The sequence below is a fragment of the Salvelinus alpinus genome, chromosome 16 (assembly GCF_045679555.1).
Source record: "Salvelinus alpinus chromosome 16, SLU_Salpinus.1, whole genome shotgun sequence".
NCBI classification, from domain to species: Eukaryota; Metazoa; Chordata; class Actinopteri; order Salmoniformes; family Salmonidae; genus Salvelinus; species Salvelinus alpinus.
In genome coordinates, this window is record NC_092101.1 from 20778892 (window position 1) to 20792799 (window position 13908).

Consider the following 13908-nt stretch of genomic DNA (forward strand, 5'->3'; position numbering starts at 1 on the left):
GGCATGCTGACAGCAGGAATGTCCACCAGAGCTGCTGCCAGATAATTTTATGTTAATTTCTCTACTATAAACTGCCTCCAACGTTGTTTTAGAGAATTCTGCAGTATGTCCAACCGGCCTCACAACCGCAGATCAGATTTCTGTCTGTAATAAATCCCTTTCGTGGGAAAAAACTCAGTTTGATTGGCTGGGCCTGGCTCTCAAGTGGGTGGGCCTATACCCTCCCAGGCTCACCTATGGCTGCGCCCTTGAATTTATTTAAATTGACTGATTTCTTCATACGAACTGTAACTCAGTAAAATCTTTGAAATTGTTGCATGTTGCGTTTATATTTTTGTTCAGTGTATTTACACTTTGGATGGTGTGTCAATACACCCAGTCACTACAAAGATAAAAGCGTCCTTCCTAACTCAGTTGCCGAAGAGGAAGGAAACCGCTCAGGGATTTCACCATGAGGCCAATTACAGAGTTTAATGACTGTGATAGGAAAAAACTGAGGATGGGTCAACAACATTGTAGTTACTCTACAATGCAGAATATTATTTTTCCAAAACATGCATCCTGTTTGCAACAAGGCACTAAAGTAATACTGCAAAAATTGTGGCCAAGCAATTCCCTTTTTGTCCTGAATGCAAAGTGTTATGCTTTGGGCAAAAACAAAACATTACAACACACAACACTGAGTACCACTCTCCATATATTCAAGCATCGTGGTGGCTGCATCATGTTATGGGTATGCTTGTAACTATTAAGGACTGGGGACATTTTCAGGATGAAAAATAAATGAAATGGAGCTAAGTACAGGCAAAATCCTAGAGGAAAACCTGGTTCAGTCTCCTTTCCAACAGACACTGGGAGTTGGATTCACCTTTCAGCAGGACAGTAACCTAAAACACAAGGCCAAATCTACCTTGGAGTTGCTTACCAAGATGACAGTGAATGTTCCTGACTGGCCAAGTTACAGTTTTGACTTAAATCTACTTGAAAATCTATGGCAAGAGCTGAAAATGGTTGTCTAGCAATGATCAACAACCAATTTTACAGAGCTTGACACTTTTTGAAAATAATTTTATAAATCCAGGTGTAGAAAGCTCTTAGAGACTTACCCAGAAAGACTCACAGCTGTAGGTGCATCTACAAAGTATTGACTCAGGGGCGTGAATACTGAATAGTTATGTAAATGAGAGATTTCTGTATTTCCTTTTCAATAAATTTGCAAACATTTCTAAAAACATGTTTTCACGTTGTCATTATGGGTATTGTGTGTAGATGAAAAAAACGATGTATTTAATCCATTTTGAATTCAGGCTGTAACACAACAAATGTGGAATAAGTCAAGGGGTATGAATACTTTCTGAAGGCACTGTAGATGCCTTGGGGCCAATTCAAGGAAGTAACTGCTGAACCATCTGCAGCATGTTGTCACTTGTTAACTGGCACAATCACCATAGTTTTACTCTACCAGTTTATCTCTTGACCAAGGCTGAAGTAATTTGACCACCCCCAGCCAGCATTCTACTGTAAATGGCTCTTTAACAGATACAAGGCCGATACCTGAGTAAAGGGCTTGTTTGACCTTGGCTTGGGGGTGGTTAGTAAATATTAGTTATCAACCTAGTCACACGTAATGGTTTTGTCCCTAGTCAGAGGTGTTAAGGATTCATGACTGTCTATTCACATTAAGAAACTGATGCAGCTTGCTGTAAGAGCTGCCACCTAATGTTTCCCCAGGAGATCTGGCAGTGTTGCTTACCATTCCAGGGGCTGGGGACACTGAATGCCTGCAAATACTCAGTCAGCACACACAAGTCATATGCTCTGAATCTGATACTGTACTTTCCCAATTGCTCAACATCATACAAAAAAGGAATGTCCACCTAGGTCTCTATCATATATCTTGTATTATGTAACAGACACACTGCTATCTCATTGCCCAAATTTCTTGTTGCGCAAATAGGTCTCGAGGAAATTAGACATTAGCAATGCTAGTTTGCTTGGGGTTGAGCTATACTCCCCTACATATTTATTTGGACAGGGAAGCTAAAACGTTTAATTTGGTTCTATAGTCCAGCTTTTTGGATTTGAGATCAAATATTTTACAGAGAGGACAGTACAGAATGTCACCTTTTATTTGAGGATATTTTCATACATTGGCCTATCTGTTTTACCTTTAGAAATGAAAGCACTTTATATATCTAGTCCCCCTATTTGAAGGTGTCATAAGTATTTGGACAAATTCACTTATAGTGTATTCATTTTAGTCAAAAGTTTAGTATTTGGTCCCATATTCCTAGCACGCAATGACTGCACCAAGCTTGTGACTCTACAAACTTGTTGGATGCATTTGCATTGTGTTTTAGTTGGAAAATTGGGCCTTTTATAAACGCATTTCATGCAATTCTATTTCATTTTACATGACTGGAGATTTTAGCAGAATATTTTTTAATACCGCACAAATTATTATAATGTCAGGCTACTTTGACACTGACAAACTGAAAATGTGAGATCATTAAAAACGACCTAGTCTTGAATCCATCAATAGCCTAGTCCTAAATGTGTGGAGGAGAAACACATATTGTACAATATGAGGGGAAAATTATAGTCCTAAAAAAGCTTTTCAGTTGCTCAGACTAAGCCAATGATCACTCACCGGCGATGGCCGATGCACTCGTGCCAAAATCCTATCTCTCTCCTTTTATACTGAACAAAAACATAAATGCAACATGCGACAATTTTAACGATTTTACTGAGTTACATGACTGGGCAGGGGTGCAGCTATGGTGGCCCACCTACTTGCGAACCAGGCCCAGCCAATCAAAATGAGTTTTTCTCACAAAAGTGCTTTATTACAGACAGAAATACTCTGCAGTTTTATCAGCTGTCCAGGTGGCTGGTCTCAGACGACCCTGCAGGGGAAGATGCCGCATGTGGATGTCCTGGGCTGGCGTGTTACACGTGGTCTGCGGTTGTGAGGCCAGTTGGACATACTGCCAAACCTGTGTGCAAAGGCCGCGGCTTATGTGAAGCGATAGGTAACGATGCTTCGTGTGCGGCAGTTGTTGATGTGTGCAGAGTGTCTCTGGTTCGAGCCCAGGTAGGGGCGAGGAGAGGGACGGTAACAAAACTGTTACACCAAATTCTTTTTTGTTTTTTTTTGTTTTACATTTACATTTGTTTTACAAGAAATAAACATTTAATTCTCTGGCAACAGCTCTGGTAGACATTCCTGCAGTCAGCATGCCAATTGCATGCTCCCTCAAAACTTGAGACATCTGTGTAATGATCATGATGTTTAATCAGCTTCTTGATATGCCACACCTGTCAGGTGGATGGATTATCTTGGCAAAGGAAAAATGCTCACTAGCAGGGATGTAAACAAATGTGTGCACCACATTTGAGAGAAATACGCTTTTTGTGCATTTGGAAAAATTCTGGGATCTTTTATTTCTGCTAATAAAACATGGGGCCAACACTTTACAAGTTGAATTTATATACCTCCACTCCTCTAGTCTAGACCACTTCACAAATGCAATGATATGCATGCAATGCTTTATTATAAAGGTGATGTTCCGGTACCTCAGAGCTCTCCAGGTCACCTCCCTCTCGTGCTTACTTTATGTTCTTGCCTCCCGATTTACAAATTAAGCACTGTTTAACTCCAAAGTATTGTGGAGCTCCTGCACCTAAATATAAACAGTACTGGCACCCAAAATGAGTACCGGTACCTATTTCGGTCCAAGTCAAGCACTGCTGTCCAAATACATTTGTAGGAGAGTTTATATCTTATATTATATTTTTGGGGCGTCAGGTTGCCTAGTGGTTAGAGCGTTGGACTAGTCACCGAAAGGTTGCAAGATCGAATCCCTGAGCTGACAAGGTAAAAATCTGTTGTTCTACCCCTGAACAAGGCAGTTAACTCACTATTCCTAGGCTGTCATTGAAAATAAGAATTTGTTCTTAACTGACTTGCCTAGTTAAATAAAGGTAAAGTAAAAACATTTTTTAAAATCTGATTTAGTACATTTAGATCAGTGCTCAAATCCTAAGAGAATGTGTCCCCCTAGTGTTTACTTTCTGAAACTACTCCAGCTCGCCTAAAAATATTGCACAGAATTAAGGGATAAATGCAAAATAATAATATCTGTATTTATTTGATTTTGGTCAAAATACATTATTATTTCTTCAGAAAGAGGACTCCTGTTGAGGGAAATACACTTTTCTTCCTTCAGGACTCCTGTTGAGGGAAAATAAGAAATTATTACTAAAGGGCAAATATCTTCGAATGATAACATTGCATTGTATCAGCCATAGAGTAAATTGTTTATGTTGGTACTCACAGTGATACAAAATATGTTCCTTCCTGCAGGGTCTGCTAGTTGACACTGATGGCTGCTCTGACAGACAGGTAGTCTGTGTCTGTGGAGATGGGGATGCATTGTCTCTTCCCTCCCCTTCTGTGCTCCTTGCTAACAACTCTCTGTGCACGTTGGAGCCTTTGTGTAGTGAATATTTATTTAGATTGGATCCACATTTCAAACACGTTGTGAGTACTGGATACTCGGAAAGGAAACACTTCTTAGAAAAAGGCACAAAAGTGACTTTGGGAAATCCTCTTTCTTGAGTCTCAGCGGTGCTAGATTCTGATAGGCTATGGGAGTTGTTCTGTTGTTTATTACTCATTTCTTTGAGGTCGTTGGTTTTGGATGTAGCTGATGTCTGAGGCTCTTTGGGCTCCACAGGGATATCCTTAACCTTAGAGGCCGCTCGGGGGTGTTGGACTTCGGGTCCAGGGCGATGTCTCTTGTACAGGTCTTTGGCCACACCCTCAGGAACCTCAAATGCCTTCAGAGAGTCCATTATCCGTTTTGGGTAACCCCAGTTTTTGTGAGCCTTCTTTTTCCTCACATTGCCCTCTAAAGCCTCTTTCTGTTCGTCAGTCAAAAATGGCAAGTCACTTGTCATCACCTCTATGTCATACTTGGGCTTTGGGGAAACTCTGCTACGGTCTATCTTTGGTGCCTTGGGAATAAGGGCATCAATAGACTTTGTCACCACATGAGGCAGACCCCAGAGGTGTTGGATTTTCTTGCGTTTGATGTGGAACTCTAGCTTGTCTCTCATTTCTTTGCTGATGAAAAGTGTCTTAGAGCAATTCAATTCCAACTCTACCTCTGATGATGTCACTTCCTTAGGCTGAGAAGTTTCTTTGGGTGTGATCAGTTCCATGGACTTGCTGAAGATGGTGGGCGCTCCCAATACATTTGCCAAACGTTTCTGTTTCAGGTTCATCTCAAGAAGTTGAATGGATGCCTTTGCCATGAATAAAACATGTTTCACTCTGGGTATAGGGATGCGAATACCTGGTCCGACTAGCTTCTTCACTAACCTGTTAGGACAAGCATTTCCCTGTGGCTTAGACAAGAGGTCCATCTTTTCCCGTTTCTGATCTTTCTGATCATTGAAGGCTACCCGGGATATATCAGTAGAGTTCATTTTTGATAATTTGCCAAAAGAATTTTCCTTGATTTTGATAAGATATTCAAACATTGCAAGACTTTTTTGAAATGGTGTCTTTGCATTTTGCTGTTCGGGATCTGTAACTTTGTCACACACCATAGTACGATTTTTTTCCTCTTCAACATTGAAAACAAGCTCAGGAATCCTCTTTGTGGCCTCTTTCCAGATACTGTTCTCTAGACTGTGCATCCCCTGCAATTCTACAGGCAGTGGGTTATTCAACTCTGACCTGCCAGCAGGACCTTTGTTAGTAGAGCATGGCTCATCCTTGGAAACCACTGGTGGAGCATGGATCACTTCACTCATCTCAGATCTTACAGACACAAGAGTGGATAGACTGGATGTTGAGGAGCTGAGGGAGGACCAGGAGTTAAATGAGCTGATATAATCAGATGACCCCATAATGCTCAGAGGCCAAAAGCTGTCCTCAGTCTTACTGCTGGTGGTGGTTTCGTTTCTGGAATCTGGAGTGTCCACCCTGATGTCGACGCACCTGCCACCATCGTTGTTACACAGGTGCATAGACCTGCACTGTTTGCAGTCAGACGGTAACTCGACATGACATTTGGAGGAAAATGAAGGTTTTCCCGTTGTATCCAGTTCACTTGCCGTGTCGAGGAAAGAGTCAAATTCAGAGTCATATTCAGTAGTAAGGCTATAACCTGAGCTTGAGTCAACATAGGAATCTAGAGACCGCTGCCACCTTGGCTTCCTCTGTCTTCTGTTTCTACAGCTGACCTCGTGCACAGATCTGTTCTCCAGCAGATCATCCAGTTCATTCACATGGTCTAAGCAGCTACTGTATAGGGTGTAGCTCTGGGTGGTCAAATCCTTCAGTATGTCCCTAGTGAGAAAAGATACCACTGATATTTGTAAAAATATTTTTTGAAGAAATGTATGAAATTACTTAAGTGTTGGCTAGAGCACACACACTCTCTCTCTCGTTCTCTCTCTCGTTCTCTCTCTCTCTCTCTTTCTCTCTCTCTCTCTCTCTCTCTCTCTCTCTCTCTCTCTCTCTCTCTCTCTCTCTCTCTCTCTCTCTCTCTCTCTCTCTCTCTCTCTCTCTCTCTCTCTCTCTCTCTCTCTCTCTCTCTCTCTCTCTCTCTCTCTCTCTCTCTCTCTCTCTCTCAATTCAATTCAATTTCAATTCAAGGGGCTTTATTGGCATGGGAAACATGTGTTAACATTGCCAAAGCAAGTGAGGTAGGTAATATACAAAAGTCAAATAAACAATAAAAATGAACAGTAAACATTACACATACAGAAGTTTCAAAACAATAAAGACATTACAAATGTCATATTATATATATGCAGTGTTGTAACAATGTACAAATGGTTAAAGCACACAAGTTAAAATAAATAAACATAAATATGGGTTGTATTTACAGTGGTGTTTGTTCTTCACTGGTTGCCCTTTTCTTGTGGCAACAGGTCACAAATCTTGCTGCTGTGATGGCACACTGTGGAATTTCACCCAGTAGATATGGGAGTTTATCAAAATTGGATTTGTTTTCGAATTCTTTGTGGATCTGTGTAATCTGAGGGAAATATGTCTCTCTAATATGGTCATACATTGGGCAGGAGGTTAGGAAGTGCAGCTCAGTTTCCACCTCATTTTGTGGGCAGTGTGCACATAGCCTGTCTTCTCTTGAGAGCCATGTCTGCCTACGGCGGCCTTTCTCAATAGCAAGGCTATGCTCACTGAGTCTGTACATAGTCAAAGCTTTCCTTAAGTTTGGGTCAGTCACAGTGGTCAGGTATTCTGCCACTGTGTACTCTCTGTTTAGGGCCAAATAGCATTCTCTCTCTCTCTCTCTCTTTATTGGCATGGGAAACATATGTTTACATTGCCAAAGCAAGTAAAATACATAACAAACAAAAGAGAAATAAACAATAAATAATTAACAGGAAACATTACAAAAGTTTACAAAAAGTTCCAAAAGAATATATACATTGTTGTAATGATGTGCAAATAGGTTGTATTTACAATGGTGTTTGTTCTTCACTGGTTGACCTTTTCTTGTGACAACAGGTCACAGATCTTGCTGCTCTGATTACACACTGTGGTATTTCACCCAATATGTATGGGAGTTTATCAAATTTAATTTGTTTTCAAATTCTTTGTGGGTCTGTGTAATCTGAGGGAAATATGTGTCTCTAATATGGTTTTACATTTGGCAGGAGGTTAGGAAGTGCAGCTCAGTATCCACCTCATTTTGTGGGCAGTATGCACATAGCCTGTCTTCTCTTGAGAGCCAGGTCTGCCTTCAGCTGCCTTTCTCAATAGCAAGACTATGCTCACTGAGTCTACATAGTCAAAGATTTCCTTAATTTTAGGTATCCTGTCGCTGTGTACTCTCTGTTTAGGGCCAAATGGCATTCTAGTTTGCTCAGTTTTTTTTGTAAATTCTTTCCAATGTGTCAAGTAATTCTCTTTTTGTTTTCTCATGATTTGGTTGGGTCTAATTGTGTTGCTGTCCTGGGGCTCTGTGGGGTCTGTTTGTGTTTGTGAACAGAGCCCCAGGACCAGCTTGCTTCGTGGGCTCTTCTCCGGGTTCATTTCTCTGTAGGTGATGGCATTGTTATGGAAAGTTTGTGAATCACTTCCTTTTAGGTGGTTGTAGAATTTAACGTCTCTTTTCTGGATTGTGATAATTAGCGGATATCGGCCGAATTCTGCTCTGCATGCATTATTTGTTTTTTTACGTTGTACACTGAGGATATTTTGGCAGAATTCTTGGTTAGTGAGCATACCCCTGACCTCACAATCATAAAGGGCACAGGGTTCTACAATGCCTTGCAAAAGTATTCATCCCCCTTGGCGTTTTTCCTATTTTGTTGCATTACAACCTGTAATTTAAATAGATTTTTATTTGGATTTCATGTAATGGACATACACAAAATAGTCCAAATTGGTGAAGTGAAAAAAATTACTTGTTTAAAAAAATTATGAAAAAAAAATATGGAAAAGTCGTGTGTGCATACTATATGTACAGTTGAAGTCGGTTAAAACTATTCTTTCAACCACTCCACAAATGTCTTGTTAACAAACTACAGTTTTGGCAAGTCGGTTAGGTCATCTACTTTGTGCATGACACAAGTAATTTTTCCAACAATTGTTTACAGACAGATTATTTCACTTGTAATTCACTGAATCACAATTCCAGTGGGTAGGAAGTTTACATACACTAAGTTGACTGTGCCTTTAAACAGCTTGGAAAATTCCAGAAAATTATGTCATGGCTTTAGAAGCTTCTGATAGGCTAACTGACATAATTTGAGTCAATTGGAGGTGTACCTGTGGATGTATTTCAAAGCCTACTTTCAAACTCAATGCCTCTTTGCTTGACATCATGGGAAAATCAAAAGAAAACAGCCAAGACCTCAGAAAAAGAATTGTAGACCTCCACAAGTCTGGTTCATCCTTGGGAGCAATTTCCAAATGCCTGAAGGTACCACGCTCATCTGTACAAACAATAGTACGCAAGTATAAACACCATGGGACCACGCGGCCGTCATACCGCTCAGGAAGGAGACGCATTCTGTCTCCTAGAGATGAACGTACTTTGGTGCAAAAAGTGCAAATCAATCCCAGAACAACAGCAAAGGACCTTGTGAAGATGCTGGAGGAAACAGGTACAAAAGTATATATATCCACATTAAAACGAGTCCTATATTGGCATAACCTGAAAGGCCACTCAGCAAGTAAGAAGCCACTGCTTCAAAACCGCCATAAAAAAGCCAGACTACGGTTTGAACTGCACATGGGGACAAAGATTGTAGTGTCCTCTGGTCTGATGAAACAAAAATAGAACTGTTTGGACATAATGACCATCGTTATGTTTGGAGGAAAAAGGGGAAGGCTTGCAAGTCGAAGAACACCATCCCAACCGTGAAGCACGGGGGTGGCAGCATCATGTTGTGGGGGTGCTTTGCTGCAGAAGGGACTGGTGCACTTCACAAAATAGATGGCAACATGAGGCAGGAACATTCTGTGGATATATTCAAGCAACATCTCAAGACATCAGTCAGGAAGTTCAAGCTTGGTCGCAAATGGGTCTTCCAAATGGACTATGACCCCAAGCATACTTCCAAAGTTGTGGCAAAATGGCTTAAGGACAACAAAGTCCAGGTATTGGAGTGGCCATCACAAAGCCCTGATCTCAATCCTATAGACAATTTGTGGGCAAAACTGAAAAAGCGTGTGCGAGCAAGGAGGCCTACAAACCTGACTCAGTTACACCAGCTCTGTCAGGAGGAATGGGCCAAAATTCACCCAACTTATTGTGGGAAGCTTGTGGAAGGCTACCCAAAATGTTTGACCCACGTTAAACAATTTAAAGGCAATGCTACCAAATACTAATTGAGTGTATGCAAACTTCTGACCCACTGGGAATGTGATGAAAGAAATAAAAGCTGAAATAAGTCTCTACCATTATTCGGACCTTTCACATTCTTAAAATAAAGTGGTGATCCTAACTGACCTAAAACAGGGCATTTTTACTTGGATTAAATGTCAGGAATTGTGAAAAACTGAGTTTAAATATATTTGGCTAAGGTGTGTGTAAACGTCCGACTTCAACTGTATTTGCTATGCTATGCTATCCCTTTGCTATGAAGCCCCTAAAAAAGATCTGGTGCAACCAATTACCTTCAGAAGTCACACAATTAGTTAAATAAAGTCCACCTGTGTGCAATCTAAGTGTCACATGATCTGTCACATGATCTCAGTATATATACACCTGTTCTGAAAGGCCCCAGAGTCTGCAACACCACTAAGCAAGGGGCACCACCAAGCAAGCGGCACCATGAAAACCAAGGAGCTCTCCAAACAGGTCAGGGACAAAGTTGTGGAGAAGTACAGATCAGGGTTGGGATATAAAAAAATATCAGAAACTTTGAACATCCCATGGAGCACCATTAAATCCATTATCAAAAAATGGAAAGAATATGGCACCACAACAAACCTGCCAAGAGAGGGCCGCCCACCAAAACTCATGGACCAGGTAAGGAGGGCATTCATCAGAGAGGCAACAAAGAAACCAAAGATAACCCTGAAGGAGCTGCAAAGCTCCACAGCGGAGATTGGAGTATCTGTCCATAGGACCACTTTCAGCTGTACACTCCACAGAGCTGGGCTTTACGGAAGAGTGGCCAGAAAAAAGCCATTGCTTAAAGAAAAAAATAAGCAAACACGTTTGGTGTTCGCCAAAAGGCATGTGGGAGACTCCCCAAACATATGGAAGAAGGTACTCTGGTACCTTGGCCATCAAGGAAAACGCTATGTCTGGTGAAAACCCAACACCTCTCATCACCCTGTAAACCCCATCCCCACAGTGATGCATGGTGGTGGCAGCATCATGCTCTGGGGATGTTTTTCATCGGCAGGGACTGGGAAACTGGTCAGAATTGAAGGAATGATGAATGGCGCTAAATACAGGGAAATTCTTGAGGGAAACCTGTTTCAGTCTTCCAGAGATTTGAGACTGGGATGGAGGTTCACCTTCCAGCAGGACAATGACCCTAAGCATACTGCTAAAGCAACACTCAAGTGGTTTAAGGGGAAACATTTAAATGTCTTGGAATGGCCTAGTCAAAGCTCAGACCTCAATCCAATTGAGAATCTGTGGTATGACTTGCTGTACACCAGTGGAACCCATCCAACTTGAAGGAGCTGGAGCAGTTGTTTCTTGAAGAATGGGCAAAAATCCCAGTAGCTAGATGTGCCAAGCTTATAGAGACATGCCCCAAGAGACTTGCAGCTGTAATTGCTGGAAAGTATTGACTTAGGGGGTGAATAGTTACGCATGCTCAAGTTTTCATTTTTTTTGTCTTATTTCTTGTTTGTTTCACAAGAAAAAATATTTTGCATCTTCAAAGTGGTAGGCATGTTGTGTAAATCAAATGATACAAACCCCACAAAAATATATTTTAATTCCAGGTTGTAAGGCAATAAAATAGGAAAAATGCCAAGGGGGTGAATACTTTCGCAAGCCACTGTATAACTGATTCAAGTATTTTTAGCCAGATCCTAATTGGTATGTCGAATTTTAAGTTCCTTTTGATGGCATAGAAGGCCCTTCTTGCCTTGTCTCTCAGATCGTTCACAGCTTTGTGGAAGTTACCTGAGGTGCTGATGTTTAGGTTGAGTTATGTATAGTTTTTTGTGTGCTCTAGGGAAACAGTGTCTAAATGGAATTTGTATTCGTGGTCCTGGCAATTGGACCTTTTTTGTAACACCATTATTGTTGTCTTACTGAGATTTACTGTCAGGGCCCAGGTCTGACAGAATATGTGCAGAAGATCTAGATGCTTCTGTAGGCTCTCCTTGGTTGGGGACAGAAGCACCAGATCATCAGCAAACAGTAGACATTTGACTTCAGATTCTAGTAGGTTGAGGCCGTGTGCTGCAGACTGTTCTAGTGCCCTAGCCAATTCGTTGATATACAGTACCAGTTTTAAGTTTGGACACACCTACTCATTCAAGGGTTTTTCTTTTTTTACTATTTTCTACATTGTAGAATGATAGTGAAGACTTCAGAACAATGAAGTAGTAACCAAACAAAGTGTTAAACAAATGTAAATATATTTTATATTTGAGATTCTTCGAAGTTGCCACCTTTTGCCTTGAGGACAACTTTGCACACTTGGCATTCACATCCAGCTTCATGAGGTATTCACCTGGAATGCATTTCTATTAACAGGTGTGCCTTGTTAAAAGTTCATTTGTGTCATTTATTTCCTTCTTAATGTATGTGAGCCGATCAGTTGTGTTGTGACAAGGTAGGAGCGATAAACAGAAGATAGGCCTATTTGGTAAAAGACCAAGTCCATTTTATGGCAAGAATAGCTCAAATAAGCAAAGAGAAACGACAGTCCATCATTACTTTAAAACATGAAGGTCAGTCAATCTGGAAAATGTCAAGAACTTTGAAAGTTTCTTCAAGTGCAGTCACAAAAACCATCAAGCGCTATGATGAAACTGGCTCTTATGAGGACCGCCACAGGAAAGGAAGACCCACAGTTACCTCTGCTGCAGAGGATAAGTTCATTAGAGTTGCCAGCCTCAGAAATTGCATCCCAAATAAATGCTTCACAGATTTCAAGTAACAGACACATCTCAACATCAACTGTTCAGAGAATACTGCGTGAATCAGGCCTTCATGGACGAATTGCTGCAAAGAAACCACTACAAAGGACACCAATAAGAAGAAGAGACTTGCTCGGGCCAAGAAACACGAGCAATGGACATTAGACCGGTGGATATCTGTCCTTTGGTCTGATGAGACCAAATTTGAGATTTTTTTCCCAACTGCCGTGTCTTTGTGAGACGCACAGTAGGTAAACAGATGATCTCAGCATATGTAATTCTTACCCTGAAGCATGGAGGAGGAGGAGGTGTGATGGTGTGGGGGTGCTTTGCTGGTGACACTCTCTGTGATTTATTTCAATATCAAGGCACACTTAACCAGCATGGCTACCACAGCATTCTTCAGCAATATGCCATCCCATCTGGTTTGCGCTTAGTGGGATTATCATTTGTTTTTCAACAGGATCATGACCCAACACACCTCCAGGCTGTGTAAGGCCTATTTGACCAAGATGGAGAGTGATGGAGTCCTGCATCAGATGACCTGGCCTCCACAATCAGCCGACCTCAACCCAATTGAGATGGTTTGGGATGAGTTGTACCGCAGAGTGAAGGAAAAGCATCCAACAAGTGCTCAGTATATGTGGGAACTCCTTCAAAGCTGTCATCAAGGCAAAGTGTGGCTATTTTGAAGAATCTAACATCTAAAATATATTTTGATTTGTTTTACACTTTTTTGGTTACTCCATGATTCCATATGTGTTATTTCATAGTTTATTATTCTACAATGTAGAAAATTGAAAAAAAATTAAGAAAAACCCTTAAATGAGTAGGTGTGTTCAAACTTTTGACTGGTACTGTATATGTTGAAGAGGGTGGGTCTTAAGCTGCATCCCTCTCTCACCCACCGGCCCTGTGGAAAGAAATGTGTGTGTTTTTTGCCAATTTTAACGACACACTTGTTGTTTGTGTATATGGATTTTATAATGTTGTATGTTTTCCAATTTGACATTTGCTCAGTATATTGTTTTCACTGAGGAAATGTACGAGTCTGGTGTTAATTATAATGCAGAGGATTTTCCCAAGGTTGCTGTTGACGCATATCCCACGGTAATTATTGGGGTCAAATTTGTCTCCACTTTTGTGGATTGGGGTTGTCACGCCCTGACCATAGTTTGCGTTGTATGTTTCTATGTTTTGTTTGGTCAGGGTGTGATATGAGTGGGCATTCTATGTTGTATGTCTAGTTTGTCTGTTTCTATGTGTTTGGCCTGATATGGTTCTCAATCAGAGGCAGGTGT